Raw genomic sequence first — 17,371 nt, forward strand, 5'->3', positions numbered from 1 at the left:
TGCTTGCCTGCCTATTTCTCTCTCCTGTATTTCACAGAAAGATGGTATCCTTTCCTTTTCCTTTCTTTGCTCCCGGGCACAAGCAATCAAGAACAAAGGATGAAAGAAAAATGCAGGGGGGGATGGGGGGGGAGCGAGGCGGGGGAGGGACATTTGAGAGTTAGGGAGCAATCTTTAGCAGAGAGAAGATAATTTAAAAAAAAAAAAGCAAAAAGGAGATGCAGAGGCTTGGGGGAAAAAAAACACAATATGCAAATGAGGCAGAACAAAAATCAGAGCTGGGAAAAAAAATAAAATCACACTAAACCAACTCATGTCTCCATAAGCTCTCTATCTCTCAGACAAGGGGATGCCATTGGGGCGAGTGGTTCCCAAACCCTTTTACCACCCTCCGCCTCCAGCAGACACCCGTGGCTCACTGCAGGCAGGCAATCTACCCTCTGGGGCATAGCAAAGGAAGGGAAGAGGAAAGAGTAAAGCAATTCTGGAGCAGTGAAAATCCTTGTTTTCTCTCTGAGGTAGGGAGCTGTGGGGCAAACAGAACCAGCCAGGTGCTTCTAACACGATGTCTGTCAAACAATCTGATTTCAAGCTTCACTGGAGGAGTCCCTCAGCAGCTGCTTTAATCTACTGCAGCACTTTTCCCCCACAGCAGGCTGCATTCCCCTCATGCCTCCTCCACTCTTCCACCGGGACAGAGGTCCCACAGGAGCAGAGACCTCTATCTCAGCTGGCAGCAGGTTGCCTCACAGATTGAAACACCTCAGGCCATACCACAAGCTAAGGAGGATCAGGCTTGAACCGGAGCTTTCCAAAGGGCATCCTGCTGCACAAGGAAAAGCAGGATTTTGCTCCTGCAGATGACATACTATTCTTGATGCAGAGCCCTCACACTGCTCAGAGGTGGGCATCAGCAAAGGTGGCTTCTTCCCTCCAGACCATGGAGTAAAAAACTCATCCATCAGCTTGATCATTAGCGACACCGCAGCTGGTGGTGTGTTACGTTGCACCGTAGTGCAGTTACCCTTCTACTCATCATCATTTATTTCTTCTCCTTCCAAGGTATGGCAAAACATCAGTGCGTGCTCCTCAGCTGGAACAGTGAGAGCTGTAAAAGGGAACTAGGAAGCAGCAGGATTCCTGGCTTTTAGACAAAGTCTGGGGCTGACTCACCTGAAATACCAATTTTTAGCACCAGGAGCGCTCTACTTTCATGTAAACAGCAGCTCCTCTGCTCCAGCTTTTTGCTCTCCTTCCTGTCCACATTTCTATTTGAACCATTATCTGTTTGTCCAGTTCTGCCTGTGAATGCCTGAAGCTAGGGACTATAGGCTATGGGTGGGTCCTAACAAAATAATTTTTAAAAGATCTACCAATACCAGAAATATGGCATTACTTTTACTTATTACCAAGGAACATCACTTAGCTTAGTAAATACTAACTGACTAGAAGTACAAGTCACAGTGGTGTTGCAAAGGCTAGTTAAAAAGGAATTTCAAGAAGCTGACAAATTCCACACCAAAGGTGTCTAACCTCTGGTGGCATGTGTGAAAGCAAAAGCTAAGCCTTGCACCATATTTTACAAAGGACCATGGATAACAAGGTAAAGCAAACACGGGAAGCTGTGCTGGTATTGAGGGCACTCAGATGTCTTAAGGGGAAAACAGCAAGAGTACAAAAAGACAAGAGTGAGAGGACAGGGAGAAGAGAACAGTAAGTTTTAGCAGAGATTTCTGCATGCAGATTGGTAACTCCAATCAACCGCAAAGATCACTTGCACCTCCAGAAACCAGAGTGGCTGCAGTCACTGGCTGTATTTCCCAGGAGCTCCTTTGCTCCCAAGTGTGACTTCCCCACCCCAGAGACCCACAGGGAGGCAGAGTGAGAAGATGTATGATGTCTCAGTGCACATCTTAGCCAGGTCTGTGTCTCCATCAGTAAGAACTGCCACCGCAACTGACACTAATTGGTTCCCTTGTCATGCTGCAGAGGTGACACAGACCACATGGGCACAGACAGGAAGCCTCCCTCTCCCTGGTCCCCTCAGGTCACAGCTAGGCACCCTGGTAGCACAGTGTGCATGCATAGCTGGTGTTGCCACGATGTGTGATAACTGCTCGGTGAAAAAAGAGCATCACTATCTGGAGCTGTTGAGCCTGCGTCACTCACTGCAAGAAGCGGGGAGGGGGGAAGACAACTACCAGCTTAAACCAGATTTTACTGGTAGGAGCATCACCAGAATCCAGGCTCTCAGGGACTTTACAAGGGATCCTGAAACATTACCAGCTGCAGTTGCAGCCTCCATATCCTCTGTCAGCCTGGAAAAACAACAATTAGCACACGTGTGCATTAGTGCATGCATGTGTTTGCATGAGCCTGCGGTGAAAACATACACAATAAACACTACGAGGAAGAAAGAGATTGTTGTTTGAAGCTCAAAGAAGCTATTTGTAAAAATCTGTGTGCAACTGAGAATTAAAAAAAGGCAAAAATTACTTTCATCTTTCTGTGAGGCAGAGGGGGCAGGGAATTAAGCACACACACACCCCCCAAAGCAATGCCCAGGAAGAATTATGCTGCTCATGATAAATGCACTTTTCTGGTTCTGTGAAAAATCTGACATAATGAAAGTACCTTGAATGCAATTACAGGCACTTGTTTAGCATGGCAGGGCATTGCACTGCCACTGGGCTCGCTCCTTTCTGCTCCCAATTAGCATGCCAAGTACTCCAGCCACACACATGGGCTCACGGGTCAGGGATTGGCGTGGAGGAGCAGCAAACAGCTACCTGCCCACCAATGAGGGAGCGAGCGATGCGCTGGAAAGCTCCAGCTTCCTTCATTTTACATCCTCCCATCCCTATCACACTCTTTTCCTCCACTTCTCCAGGGTCTCTGGAGGCAGTGATAAAAACCACAAGCTCTCCCCCTCCTCTCTCAGCTGGTCTCATTCACGGCTCATGGCAGACCCGGTTTCCTCTGGGGACTCACTAATGAAGACGGCCAACGTTAATCTCTTTCCCCCTCCCTGACGGGTCGATTTATAGTTCCACGGAGAGTCCTGGATTGCAGCCAGAGGGCTTGACACATTCTTCTTGTTCCAAGACGAAAGGGGAGGGGGGGAAGAGATAGGCTTGTGCGCGCGCGCGCACACACACACACACACACACACACACACACACTGAAGTCACACACACGCTTGTGATTTGGATTCAGCTGGAAGATGCAGCTGGAAAACCTGTTTACCTGTTCCGAAAAGGCAGCTGAAGGGAACAGTAGCCAACAGTGCCTTTGTATGTATGTGTACACTCCAAACATCTTTGTGTTTCCATAGCACCTCTTCCAGCCCAAAGACCCCAAACCGCAGGGATCACTCCCTCATCACCAGGATGAAATAAAGCATCAGTTGTGTGCCAGCAGCATTACCCGTGAGTCATTAGGAAAGGAAGCAAATGATAACTTCTCCAGGATAAATGGCAGGGGGAGGAAAAAGGGAAATTTTAGACAGGCAGAAAGTAATGAACTGGAATTTGGCCAGGACACTGAGGTTACTGTCCCCTCATCTCATGAGAAGTGGAGTGGGATCTTTAACAATCAATTGATCAAGACCTCGTCTCTACCTCTCATCCGTAAGAGTTTCCAGTACTCCTTGCAGCTTCTTCAAGAGCAATGCTGGTGCATGGGCTCAGCTGTGGCTCAGAAGGAAATGCAACCCTCTGGTAGCCCCACCTGCTCTTCTACACCACTGCAAGGCACTGCCTGTACTGGAACTCCTCAGACCTGTCACTCCCACAGCTGTACCTTCAAATGAACCAGAGAGAAGGAGAGACTCGGCTATTTTTTTACAACTGAGCTATGAGGGAGCATCCCTTCCCTTCCCCGTGTGGCAGTCTCTGCCGTAGCCCGGTCAGAACCCCTAAGTCGGTGCTATTTGTTGAGCTCAGCTCCCCGTGCACACAGCAGACTGGCCCGCGCTGACAGCACAGCTCTGCTAATAGGGTCAGTCAGTGAGCTACTGCTGCAGAGCCGCAGGGGAGCACAAAACACTGCCTTTATTCCTGTAAGACCTATACATTACGTCCTCGCCCCCGCCCCCTCAGGAACCGAGTGGTGGATTTAAAAGGAGCACTGTCAACTCATTTAGGCCCATTATTTTGCACTAGAAGAAATGGCCTTTACAAATCTCAGTGGAAGCACACTCTCATTTCATCTTTAGGTAATCTTAAAGGTTTCAATTGCAGGGCTGTAAACCACAATGCAAAAAAACACAGACAAATAGATCAGATCAGATATGAGACTGCCCAGACACAGAGTTCCCCTTGCCAAGCTGACTGCAGAGCAAAAATAGAAATGAACACTGCACATAATTATAGTATTTTACATTTCCACTGCACTTTCCATCCTGAACAATCCCCAAATGCACGCATATGTGCGCGTGTGTGCATACAGAGAGGTAGGACATTGGGAAAATTCACTTACTTGTGAAAAAAACCAAGAAATTGTAGTCCAGTGGTAACAGCTTGTACTGAACCAAAGCCTTCATTAACACAAACACACACACACAAGCTCATAGAAAATCATTATAATGTGAAACGAGACTAAGCCAAGCCACAGCAATCTGTAGATCAGCAGCTCCAGCACTTCTACTGCTGCTCAGCATTTCCCCCAAAACAGAAGATTAGAAACTGATCTTTTATTAGCTCTCGCCCTCTTGTTTCCCAGCAAAGCCCAAGGTGCCAATTCCACTTTGCTACTGCAGGGCAGGGGCAGCTCTGCAGCTGTCGATCCACAGACTTCCTTTCTCCCTCTGCCGAGTGCTTTGCAGTCTCTAAGCAGGCACATCCCCAAGCCCTGTGGGCTGCAGCAGCCCCATTTTGCAGACAGCAGAGCATCTGAACAGGGGAACCAAAGCCAGGGACAGTGCCCAAACTACAGTGCTCCTCTCTCCCTCCTAACAAAAGAGCCTGTACCAGCAACAAAGGTTCTCTACTTTGTGCCACCCAAGATGATCTGAGCAAGGATGAAAAGAGCCAGGAAAGAACACTTGAAGATTAGCAAGAGTAGAGACCTGATGCTCTAGCAGAAGCCTTTGACTTTCTCAGGAGGCTAAGAGGCAGGGGAGAGAAGAGCACACACCTCAGCCTGGGATGCTGGGTCACTCCTTTTTCCTTCCTGTGTGTCTGTGGCAAGTGAGTCTAGTCTTCCACATATTTAATATCTCACAGTAGTTTTAAACTCCCATCTGAGCACACAGGTGTTTCAATGCTGGTATGTGGCCAAGCACATGAAGAATGGGGGGTAGGAACTTCAAGAGGAGACAGAGAAGGAAGCAGCTCTGAAGCACTACAAATATTAACTAATAGGTCAGAAGCAGGGAAGAAAACAGTCTGAGGTTATGAAATGATATAACAGCTGGCTTGAGAAAGCTAGGTAGTTTTTTTTAAATGAAAAACAGGAATCTCACCAACAAAACGTCATCAAGTGTAGTACACAACTACCTGTACAGGGAAGAGCCTTAGCCCTTACACTAGCATGAGGCCAGTATCTGCCTTTGACGCCCCTCAGAAGAATCTGTTCACTCAGCAACATGCTGCAGTAATGTCAGTGAATGACTGGCCCATGCCTCTCTTGGCAGATATTCTGGGGAAGACAGATATTTTGTCAAGGACACTGCAACAACACCCTCCCCTATACTTCAGGAAACAGTCATGGGATTGCCATCATCCAGAGAGGACTCAAGGTTTTAATAAGGTCACATCTGAAAGAGCCCCACCTAATAAGCTGCATGGAAGTCAATTTATCGACCTCAGCACATGAAGTTGTGGTTGCAGGGTGTGTAGGTAATTCATACCTGATGCTCAAGGCCATCCCCTCTGGCTAAAAATGGGAGACCAATGCAATTTCTTAAATTTAATTCAATAATCCAGTGCTTTATTCAGAAATGCAAGGAAGAGCCTGGTTAAAACAGGATTTTTATTTTGACAATGTCACTTTAACAACAAATAGCTGGCTGCTCAGTTCCCTTAGCAGGAGACAGCAGGTGTTCAGCTGGCTGATTTAGCAGCAGCCACAACTGCCACCACGAGCTGCTGGGTGCAGTTCACAGGCTATAATTCCCAATTCCCCCAACACAGACTCCCAAGGAGGGGGAAGGGCTAAGGAAGTGAGAGGAAAGGCAAGGGGGTGAGCTCGGGGTGAAGTGTTACTGAATTAATGAACAAACCTCACTGCCACTTCCCTGGGGCACCCTCACTAGCCTGATGGGCACCTCCATCAGCTGCCTTCCCCTAGCCTTGTGTGTGCACCTTCCTGCATAAGGGAATTCAAGGCCTTTCACCCCTCCTTCCCCCTCAGGAAATAACACACCCAATTTTTACATGCATGCAACACCAGCAAGACACTTCATGATCTTCTGAGACCTTCCCCAATGGCCTCATTTTATGGGAACCAGTGTCCTCAGTAAACGACGAGGAAACAGGAAGGCCATGTTGCACAGCCTTGTGCCTACAGAAAATCAGGGCTATGGAAACACATCCTAGAAGAGGGTATGGTACAGCTAGAGGCCTGTGGCAAAGATTGTTGGAGGCCACCTTACAATAATCTTTAAAATTAAAAATAGACATGTGCATGTGACTTGGTGATTTGGTTTTTTTTGCAGTTCGGCAATTGTATTTAAAACATACAACATAAAAATGTCAAGACAAAAATTCTTGCCATTTCCTTTACCTCACCCATCTTGCCCATACAGCAATGAAAGATTTTTCTAGACTGAAAGACTATGAGAATCAGTGGGCCAAGAAAATGATATCTCCTGAACAGTAAGAAACTGAAAGCTGTGTTGTTAAAAAGGAATGGGATTTTACTCAACTCACAACAAATTCTGGATGGTCTTCACTTGATTTTGCTACTCTCTATACCAAGACTTGTATTTATTGAGTTGTTTTAAGCTGCAGAAAGGCAAAATTCTCTTACCTACAATTAAAATATTAGAGCTCACAGAAACATCCATTACACCTCAGTAGCAGTTCTCTAAGGCCTCCAAAAAATTAAAACACAGAGCACACATTACTCTTTATTGCAGCCTTAGATACATCAGGCTTGATGACAGTACCATTTTTTAAAGCCATTGTGATGGGGTGAATGGGGGAGATAAACTGGTACAAGCCTAGTTTAGAACAAACATTTCCTTTGGGTCATCTGTAAAACCAATCTAGACCTAACACTAGAAAGCACACTCAAGGACAGAAACAAAATCCTTCCACTGTTTTTTTAATAAGCATACTATCAGTGGAAGAGGTTTGAGTAAAAATAATAATATATCAGTATATTAGCCAACTGTTATTGTTGGCTACTCAAGCAAAGTAGGACTCCAACAACCCAGAATTTACAGGGCTGGGAGTCTGGTAGGTCCCTGGGTTTTATTTGATGCCAATTCACATTCACTCATGCTCCTGGGTAAGTGATGATGCCATCAGCAACTTCAGCCCAGCTGGAAAAGTGGGTTAAGAAAGCAGTGGACACTCATCAAAAACTAGGTCTTGCCTGCAGAGGGGCACACAGGAGAGGCAAGCTGAAGCACTTCAAGTGGATGGGTAAAATGACATAAAACAGCCGTATGGACAGATTTATACAGAATGCAAATGTATCCCTGATTTGCCTGCTTCACTGCTAAACCTATTTTCACTAAATCAGCTGAAAGTTAATTTCAATCTAAATAAGGGTATGGTCAGATTAGCCAAGCAATTGGGTCAGGGCAGACTAACAAGTTGTTGTCCTTTCAGACAGACATCAGTAACTCACCATATGTGCTTCCAGTCTTCTGCAACACAAAGAAACTTACAGTATCCTCAGAGAAATCTCCCACAAACTGTTTTTGTGAGACTTAAGAATCAGAGGGGCCAGTTTGGCTGGGAGTCAGCAATCTGGTACGTTGGCAGGGGCAGGCTACAAAGGATATCCCAAGAGTTGCCAGTCTAGCACTATTTCTTGGCTCTAAAATTAAATAGACATCAAATTCTTAATTTTCACCCAAAAATACAGCTTTGACCCTGTAGAGGTGCTGCCTGGGGAACACCCAGAGAAATTGCCACCAAGAAGAGGCATGTCTGCTGTGGGACGTTTTCCAGCCACTCGGAAACAAGAAGCCAGGCAAGGGCTGCTGCCAGTTCACACACACTACTCCAGGACTGGGCAGTGACTCAAGAAAATTGCTTCCTGACATCTTCCCAGCAGTGACCCCAGCCATGCACCTGCCTCAAGAGATGCTAGCATGCCTTTATGGCTTTGACCAGAGATGCCTCACATGTATTGGCTTCTTTACTTGGAGAAGGGCCCGCCAAGCCACCTGGGTTCAACACTGGGTGGACAGATCTCCTGTAAGTGGACATTGAGAGATGAGCTTGTCACTGAATACAGGGGAGATACAGAGCTGGCACAGTAGCTGTTTCTTGAGGAACAAGTTGCTGGCAGCAGGGAAAACCCTAGTTTGCTGTCTATCTGATTTTCAGTCCTTCCTGCCCTGGGGTTACACCACCCTTAACTGGGATTTTGTAAGAATGAGAACACAAGGACAGAGAGAGATGTCACTGCTCCCCCAACCCTCCTGCACCAGGAGTCAGCTGGGTGTGGACTCAATCCATTGTACCTCACCATACCAAAACCCTTCCAGCCAATCTGCCCATGTGTCACGAGTGCCATTCTCTCCTGGCACTTCCACCTAACCAGCACACACAAAGTGCCAGGGCTCCTCGCTGATTTCTCTCTCCCCCTCTCACCAGGGCTATGCAGCATTAATGTTTCAGCGGCAGCTCTCGCCCTCCTCACAGCTCCATCAAGCACATCTCTGCTCTGACCTACTGCCCCAGGCAGCTGGCTCCTGACCCCCAGAACCCACAGCTGCCCCAGCCTGACTGCCCCTCAATCCCAGCAGTGCTCTGCATGCCTTTGGAACAGGAAAGCAGCAATACCCCTCACTGCCCCAGGCAGCCAGCTCGGACCACCAGACTCATCCTGCTTGCAGCTTAACTGGCATATTAAGGCTGGAAGGGGAAAATGCCCAGCACCCGCCCTGCATCCCCGCCAGCCCCCTCCCTTCCCCAGCCTTTCACCATAGCGTAAACCCTTTTGTTTCTCAAAAATATTTCTCTGCAGAAATACAGCAATTATTTCAGAAAAATCTCGCCCCTCACCACTGGTTGAAATACCATAATCTGAGACAGTAGCTCTCTTGATGATTGCAGACGGTGGAATATTCCAGAAAAAAAGGAAGATTTGGGGAGGGGGAGGGGAGGAGGTATCTGGGATCCAATCTTTCTCTCCCTGCCAATCCCCTCCATCTCTAGCAGATTTCATTTTTATCAACAGGATTTCTGTGAAATTTTCACTCAATCCTCCCTCTCTCCCATTTCAACTCCCAGCTAAGCTCAAAGGTGCACAAGAATAACGTGCTGCCACCCTTTTCTCGCAGGCTGGACAAATAAGTCCTCAGCTAGCCACATGGAAGCCATTAAAAATATATTAACATACCCAGCAGGGTCTGTCACTTTTTCTTTTCCTCCTCCCCCTCCCCTTCTTCTGAAACACAGAGAAGAAGAAATCTTGCCACAGTAACAAGAGGTTTTCATCAAGTCTCATTACCTCAAGCGCAGCCGCGCACCACAGCCCCCACAGAGAACAGCCTTCGGTTCCCGCTGTCATTAAAGGAACGAAGATCTTAAACAAAAATTAAACCCTGGACAGCATGAAGTTGGGAGCACATGAACGGATCAGGCATGGAAGGGTATGGGAAAGCCAAGGGGAAGAGCAGGAGCAGAGCCACCAGACAGAGCTCCACTCTGGCAGCTCGGGAGGGATGGGGCAGGTTAAATGTGTCCCACAGAGAAGGGCAGAGGGAAGCATTTTCAGCATTTCGAGGCAGCATCAAGGTATGCTGTATTTCCCACACTTACTGACACAGCAACGTCCCGGAACATTAATAAGGCTCAGGGTGAAACCAGACCAGCAATCATGATAAAAAAAGCACAAAGCTTTGTCTCAGTCTGTGATGTTCCATGAAAGGATGATTTTGCACACTTTGACACATGTCCGTTTTTACTCCAGGGGATCCTCATCCCTTCCAAACAGCATCATGTCCCCATGCATGCTGGAGCGGCTGCACAGCACATCTTAACCTGCAGCAGCTGCTCTAAGCCTGAAGCAGGTGGCCACTGGTGTTTAATAGCTCAGGAGGAGGGTTTGCAGGGCGGGAGCAGCAACTCTACATTTAAACAAGGGATTTCTGTACCAGGGGGTTGTTAGTCAAAGGGCTATCAAGTCAAAGTGCTCTTAAACTGTAGTTTTTCAAGTATTTCTTTGAACAAATCGCTGGGTTAAGCAGCTTTCCTCTCCACCTTGGCTACTTTAATCCAGATCAATTCCCTGATCCAGTTCAATGTGCAGCAGCACGTTCAGCTGCACTGGCACAGCTGAGCAAGTGAGAAGCAGCAGCAGGAACTGCTGAAAACAACCCTAGTAAAACGACGCCCTCGGATTCAACAGGCATGACACTGAGACCCAGGGGAGCAAGACACTGCATGCAAGCCCCACGGGAAGAGGGATAGTTCATACATGGTTAACAGGGAAGAGGTGAACTGAGTTAAAGAGGACACAAACTAACCAAAAAACTGGTGACAGTGTGGCCATGTTTTGTGCGCCTCTAGACAAGACAGAAGTTTTATTTCTCCCATGGGAATGGAGAAAAGCAAAAAGCTCTCCCTTGTGTAGTAGGCAGTACAGCTAGGAAAGGCAGAGCTTGCAGAAGAACCAACAATGGCAAAGCACCATTTGGAAAGGTGGACAAAGACCTCTGAGGATCAAGGAAGATAGGAACGCACAGCTGGTGAGGAGTAAGAACTGTGTGGGGATACCAGAGAAATAACTCACTGGCAGAGCAGTGAGAAGCAGAAGGGAGCCAGTACATGAACTAGAGGACACAGAGGCAGGATGAGGATATAGAGGGTTCATGTTGGGTACGGAGGAGGAGATCAGGAGAAACACTAAGTAGCTTTTACTTCACATCTCTGGTGTCACAACCATTCTGGTTGTGAACAGTTTAATGTGTCATTGTCCAAACAGTTCATACTGGTTCTGGAGTAATTACATCCATTCTTTAAAAAGACATCACATGAAAAGGTCTACCAAAATTACAGAAGCAGATAGGAGTACTGAGTATACTAGAAACCAACTAGAAAATAGTGTCAATTTCATAATGATACAATGCAAGTCAAAGATACATTTGCCTCTGCAGTACTGAAATGTGCTCGAATCATCCCACCTTGCAAAGGCAATGCAAGAAAGTGAGGAGGTTCATCAACAAAGAGAAGAGACCTGAAAAGTATCAAATGTTTTTCTGAAGTCCACGTGGGTAAAACAACAGCTACGTGCTGTGGAGTGAAGTCTTCTAGTGCCTCTATACTACAGCGCATACCAGGGCTGTGACACTGGGTGCATGCTGTTCTCCCCAGGAAACCTGTCCATCTGCCCACAGCCAGCCACCACAACCTGGCCTAACTGCCACCAGCCTTGGAAGAGCCACTCCTTGAGGAGCTAGCAAGGCAGACTCTTCACCCACAACTGCCAAACTGGATACACTGCATACAGAGTCTACATAGCTGAGCCTCATGGTTGGTATTTCCACAGCCTCGCATACGAACAGCTTGGCTGGGTTGTTCTTCCTTGCTTGTTGCTCTTCAACATAGGCAACACAAACTCTGTCATGTAAAGGAAATCAAAAGCCCTGCTTTAAGCTGATTGCAGGAAAATAGTGGAGTCTTATCCACACTTTTGGATTTGACAGCAACACAATTAGGTCATGGGATAGCTGTGGTGTAACAGATTCCTTGGACCTGGCTCTATCCAAGGTAGAGACACACATGAATGCAGCTTCAGTGTGTATTTCGTCACTTGCCAGCAGCCTGGATTCTTGAAAATGGACTCAAATGACAAGTCCGTCTCGGATCACAAGTCAGGTCCTTGACGTGGGGTCCCAGATCTCAACTCTGCAACAGCCTCCAACAGCAGCGCTAAGGACAGTGGAGTCTGAGCCAAGGTACAGCTGCCTACAGCTGAAACAGGCTTACAATACATGCCAGAGCAGGAGGAGAAGCAGGCTCTGGGCAGCACATGCAAGGAAGGCACTGGTATTGATGCAGGCTAAGGTCATCCTAGGGACCAGCAGTCTGACACGCATGATTAAAGCCCAATTAAGAAACATTTCCTGACAGCAAAGTCTATTAGGTTGTGGAACAGGCTCCCACGGGAAGTGGAAGAATCCTCATCCCACTTCTCTGTAAGGAGTGATGGGACAGGCAACAGGCAATCAAGCCCTAAGACCGGTGCGATTGACTGATACGGAAAGTCTCGTAAGATGCCTCAGGAGTAACACAAACTTTAGAAATTTCCTCTGCCCCCCCTGCAAAACACCTCCTCCCCAGTTCTGCTGATACTGCTGCTTGCAAGGCAGCACCATGGACTACATCACTGTAGCCTGGGTCATTTCATATATTTGGAGGATTGGGGTCTCTAACCCACAGCAGGTAACTAATGTATGCTACAGCACCGTCCTGCCAATGGCTGCACCCCCAACCCCAAAACCAATGGGATGATGGTGGCACAGGACAGGAATGAGAGGTGAGGAAATAAGAATTTCTTAGGCCATACTACAGGCATCTTTATATTAACTGTATCTGCAGGAAATAATGCAAAGAAAGGCAGTGGAGAGTTCACCTAGGATGGAGGGTGTTTACTAAACTACGATTGAGTATGGTCAGACCTGTATAATAGGATATGGCCTAATATATACAGAGATTATCTTAATTTACAGCAGATAACGTCCCTGTTGATAATATATACAGTATCAAGTAAGTTTCTGACACACTGGACTGGCACTAACTTAAATGTTTGAGATCTGAAAGATTGTCTCAGTTTATACTTTAACGTTTCATTGTACCCCTTATATATTTCCTTTTTTCTATGTTTTTGAATGTGAAAAGATCAACTTGGTTTTGAACTGTGCAGATCAATAGGAATGCTTACTTTGCCATATTTAAAGCTAGCAGATGCCTATCTCCTATTTGGTTTGTTGTTGTTGTTATGGTTTTTGAGGGGTTTTGAGTTTGTTTTTTGTTTTGGGTTTTTTTTTTTTTTGGGGGGGATGTGGGTAAAAGAGGAGTTAAGGGTTCAAAAATTAATGTTTGACAAAGTTCAAAACTGATGTCTTAACTTGTAACATACTTCCCCTCTCCCACAACACTGGTTGCAGAAGCTACCCAGGGCTGACAACACTCATGAAGCTACATATGGTTCTGCTTCTCCTAATTTTTCCTCAGCCTAACAAATTTTGGCACTGCTCAGATTTTCCTGGTCCTGAGGAAACAGGAGAAATTCCAGTAATTCCAGTTTCTCCTTCCTTCACTTTTACAAAGCTCCCATGGTACCATCTGAGAAAAACCTATTGTAATAGCAAAGCATAAAGGCAAACTTGTCTGAACACCATTGGCAGTGTAGAGTTTTTCATACAGCATTCAATATTGGTAATAATTACTTCTGTTGCATTGGAGTTGAAGGACTTCAGTAATATCAGGGCACCTCAAGCTCAGCACAACTTACACATACACCAACAAAATGTCTGTGTCTGACTAACAGGCTAGTAAAGTTTTTTAAGGCAGAAAGGCTTCAAAACAGATCGTCATTTTACAGCAGCCACGAGTTGACAACAGTTTGTACAATTACCACAAACCACTCAAAAAAAGCTTCCAGTACACCTGGGAATCGACCATGTACACAGTAAGTACCCTGTATGCACCATAACTCAGCAAGTGCTTTTTGCAGCTCCCTTCTACACTCAGTCATGAAGGATATAGATCATTACAGCCTCCAGCTATAGAGCTTTAGCTCAGAGAGTAGCAGCTCACACTTTCAGCTCTGGAGATCCCCAGTTCAATCTGCTGCATGTCAGCCAAGAGGGCAGCTGTCATATAATTACAGCCACAACTTTGCATGTGAAAAAGTAGGGAGAGCGAACAGAAATCTTATTATAGAATTCTAGTTGCAACCTGCAGAACAGCTCCCTATTTAAAGTAACTTCTTGTAAAGAGGAGGGAGAGGGGGCCAAAAAAAAAAAAAAAGGAAAAAGACTAAAGGAAATCTTTCAACTCAGCTTCCCAATTCCCTGTTTCAAGGAACAAACCAGTGCTGCTTTGCAGTCTTTTGTTCCAAATGCATATGTGCACTAGATGAAGCACACAAGTGCAGAGCCAGGAATAAGGCTCCTGGCTTATCAGTTCAAAAAAGAGAAAAAGGAAAATATATTCTCATTGCTGCAACTGAGGCATCAGAAGTCCAACAAGGCATCATAGTTTCTTCCTGAACTATAACCATCCCACAGCAGCCAACCCACTTAGTTATTCAATTTAAGTATTAAAATTTAAGATCAATAAATCTTAAGTCAGTTGCATCCTGTTTTCTTCAAGCTGTACATACAAGCTCTTAGGAAGATTTAACAGAACAGAGAATCCAGGAAAAGAGTATGTTTGAAATACAAAGGTACAAAGCATAGTGAAAAATTCACTCTCAAATGAAAAGTCCTTTTAGTGAGTGCAACATAAAACAATAAGACCAAGTTTCTTCTTACTCATTCATCTTTCTGCAGATCCTTCTGCACACAGAGTCATTTTTGAGCCAAACTTTCTTCCAAGCCAAGACAGTCAAAAACTACGTTTGAAACAGTGTAATCCAGTTTTGAAGAAACTGGAAAAAAACATCAGTTTTCCCCCAAAAGCAATTTTAGAAACCCATTTGAAGCTTTAGATACAGATTCCTTGCAGAACATTGTTTTCTCCTCAACAGTTCAATCCATCCATCCATCCATGAATGACCCAGCAGTACAAAACCTGTGGATCTCCCATTCCATGAGGTGAATCAACCATTTTGGACCATGAGTAACAAACGGGAGCAAACTCTCCAACTTCCTGCAAACTACTTACCTGCTTGCTAAACACCACTTAAGCGGACTAATCTGACTCACACTGCTCAGTACCTGCCTGCAAGAACACAGTCTTGCTGAAACACCTCAACTCATTCATGCATTCTACACCACTGGCCCTCCAAAGCCCCCTGAAACACACTGCCATGCTTCCAACTAGATCTGAAGAAGTACCTGGTCTCCAGCCAGGCTGGAAGGCGCTCAGGTAAATGCTAATGCCAAGCACAAACCTGCAACAGAAAACTCCAGAGCAGAATTCAGCAATACTTTGTATTTAAACCAGTTGAGTTCTCTGCTGACATCCTCTCAGCAGCCTTGTTTCTGAAGGCCCCTTTTCATTTGGCTCAATATTCTGCTTCTCCCTTCAAGCAAGACCTACTCTGGAAACACACAAACTAGCTGACTATCTCCCTCCCTTAAGAAAGGAGTAAGGGAGAGAATAAAGGACACAAAGCCCAGTTTTGAGGAAAGCTACATGCAGCTTCAGCAGCACAGATGCATTTGGGGCTGATTATGGACATGCAGCAAAACCCTGGCAGGGGCTCATCCCACAGGAGGAACCCATAAAAAAATTCACCTTCCACTCACCTTCTGCAGCCAAGGAAAGCTCACAAACATCTGAGCCACACTTGTCCAACAAAAGCAGTACAACCCTATGCAGAGATGACTGAAATGAAACACCATTATGCTATTTTCTGGTATTACTTCTGTGAATTCAGCACTGCTAAAAGGTTCCAGGTTCAGATGCTCTGAAGACCCAAATCCTCTGCCTACCTTGAGAACACATGCAGAGGGAACAGCAGCAAAACCTACATATACTTTTCTCATCTCTTCCAGCCTCCCAAGGCTGAAATGACTGACAAAGGTCCAAAATGAGGAACACATATAAATTATTAACATTGCACTAGTAGTGTCACTGTTGCTGCAACAGTCTAAAGACTTAACAGAGGCAGGCTCTGCAGGGAAACACTACTTAACTTCAAAATCATTCGTTCAGGAAACTTACAGAGGAGAAAAGAATCACTCTGCAGCACACTCTGTCAAACCCCTCAGCTTTAAGACCCTTATTTTTAAAGCAAAAGCAATTTTAACAAGAACAGGAAATTGATGTGAAGCATAAGAAAGTTCAGATTTCAAGTGAGCAACACTGGAACAGCATTACTTCCGGACACAGATCCCAACACACACATCTTCTCACGCCTGACCTGGAAAGCCCATCCCACTTCTGACAGCCAGGTAAATGTTCTGTTTCTGCAGCCTCTCTGCTGGAACAGCCAACTGGCATACCAGCAAGAAGACAATGGGAAGCCATGCTCAACCAACTGGAAGGGAGCCAAAAAGCTACTTCAGTTTATTTCTTGGATTACAACCTGTGCCTTACACCCATGCAAAGTTCCAGATTCACATTCCCACCAAGCTTTTATTTCATTCCAGGTCTCATGCAGTACCTGCTGCCACAGTAGCTACATGACCACAGGCAGTACATGGAGAGATGCAGCTTCCTACTGACATATTCCCTCCTCTCCCCTGTTGCAAGGGGAACAGTTTATGCTGGGGTATTAGTCTGTTTTACATTAATTTAAAAACTAGGACAAATAACCTGAACTTTGGCATTTCTGAAAAAAAGTTAAATTATTTTCATCTCTCTTAGTAATCAGAATAGATTCACTTTTCATTTAAAACACGAAATTTCCCTCCCAAAATATCTGAAGTAGTTACTGAAATGTTTTCTTTACCAAAGCCTGCAAAGCCTCAACACTATTAATAACATTTTGAATATAAAGAGGCACAACTTTGCTCCATACCAACAAAAAAAAAAACAAACCCAGTCGAGTTTTCACACAATGAAGCAATTAATTTTAAACTAGTACCTTCTATTAAAAGTTCTCACATTTAAAAACACAGAAAGGTTTCCAGTAACTCTAGACACTGATGGGGACAAAGAAAAAACAGACCCTACCCCCAGCTGGATGGCATTCCTCTCTTTGGGTGCAATGTGGTAACACTTGATTGACGCATCTGATCCATTCCAAAACTCCAGGCGTTGTTTTAATCATCAATGGGTAGAATCCTATTAACTTTCAGGGGAAAAAAAAAAAGAAAAACAGAAAAACAAAGTAGAATATGGATACAGGACACAGAGCACCTCACATTTGTCTAGCAGATTCAGCTGATTTAGCTAGATCCCCAATAATCAACAGATTGAAGACTGAACTGATGACAGAAACTCACATCCACCAGCAAAAGCCCCTTTTTGCATTCCACCCTCTTTCTGTCATCTCAGCTCAACCCAGTCTCTGAACACAACCTGGAACATTAATCCCATACCAAAGGAAATGAAATAGGAATAGG

The 17,371-nt window shown here is 45.4% G+C and overlaps 1 protein-coding gene across 4 annotated transcripts in view; it reads right to left on the reverse strand.

Annotated features, from left to right (window-relative positions):
• Window positions 1-17,371, reverse strand: part of TCF20 (transcription factor 20) — a 130,162-nt gene that overhangs the window by 101,374 nt on the left and 11,417 nt on the right. For 2 of the 4 annotated variants that reach the window (XM_059846563.1, XM_059846568.1), the window contains exon 2: window positions 16,980-17,090. The exons of 1 other annotated variant lie outside the window; for it this stretch is intronic. The gene's annotated coding sequence lies outside the window, so the exon portion shown is untranslated. Of the gene's footprint in view, window positions 1-16,979; window positions 17,098-17,371 lie in introns of all 4 variants that reach the window. One more of the 4 variants, XM_059846565.1, reaches the window with a different exon arrangement.

This window comes from Haemorhous mexicanus, chromosome 5 (genome assembly GCF_027477595.1).
Source record: "Haemorhous mexicanus isolate bHaeMex1 chromosome 5, bHaeMex1.pri, whole genome shotgun sequence".
Taxonomy (NCBI): Eukaryota; Metazoa; Chordata; class Aves; order Passeriformes; family Fringillidae; genus Haemorhous; species Haemorhous mexicanus.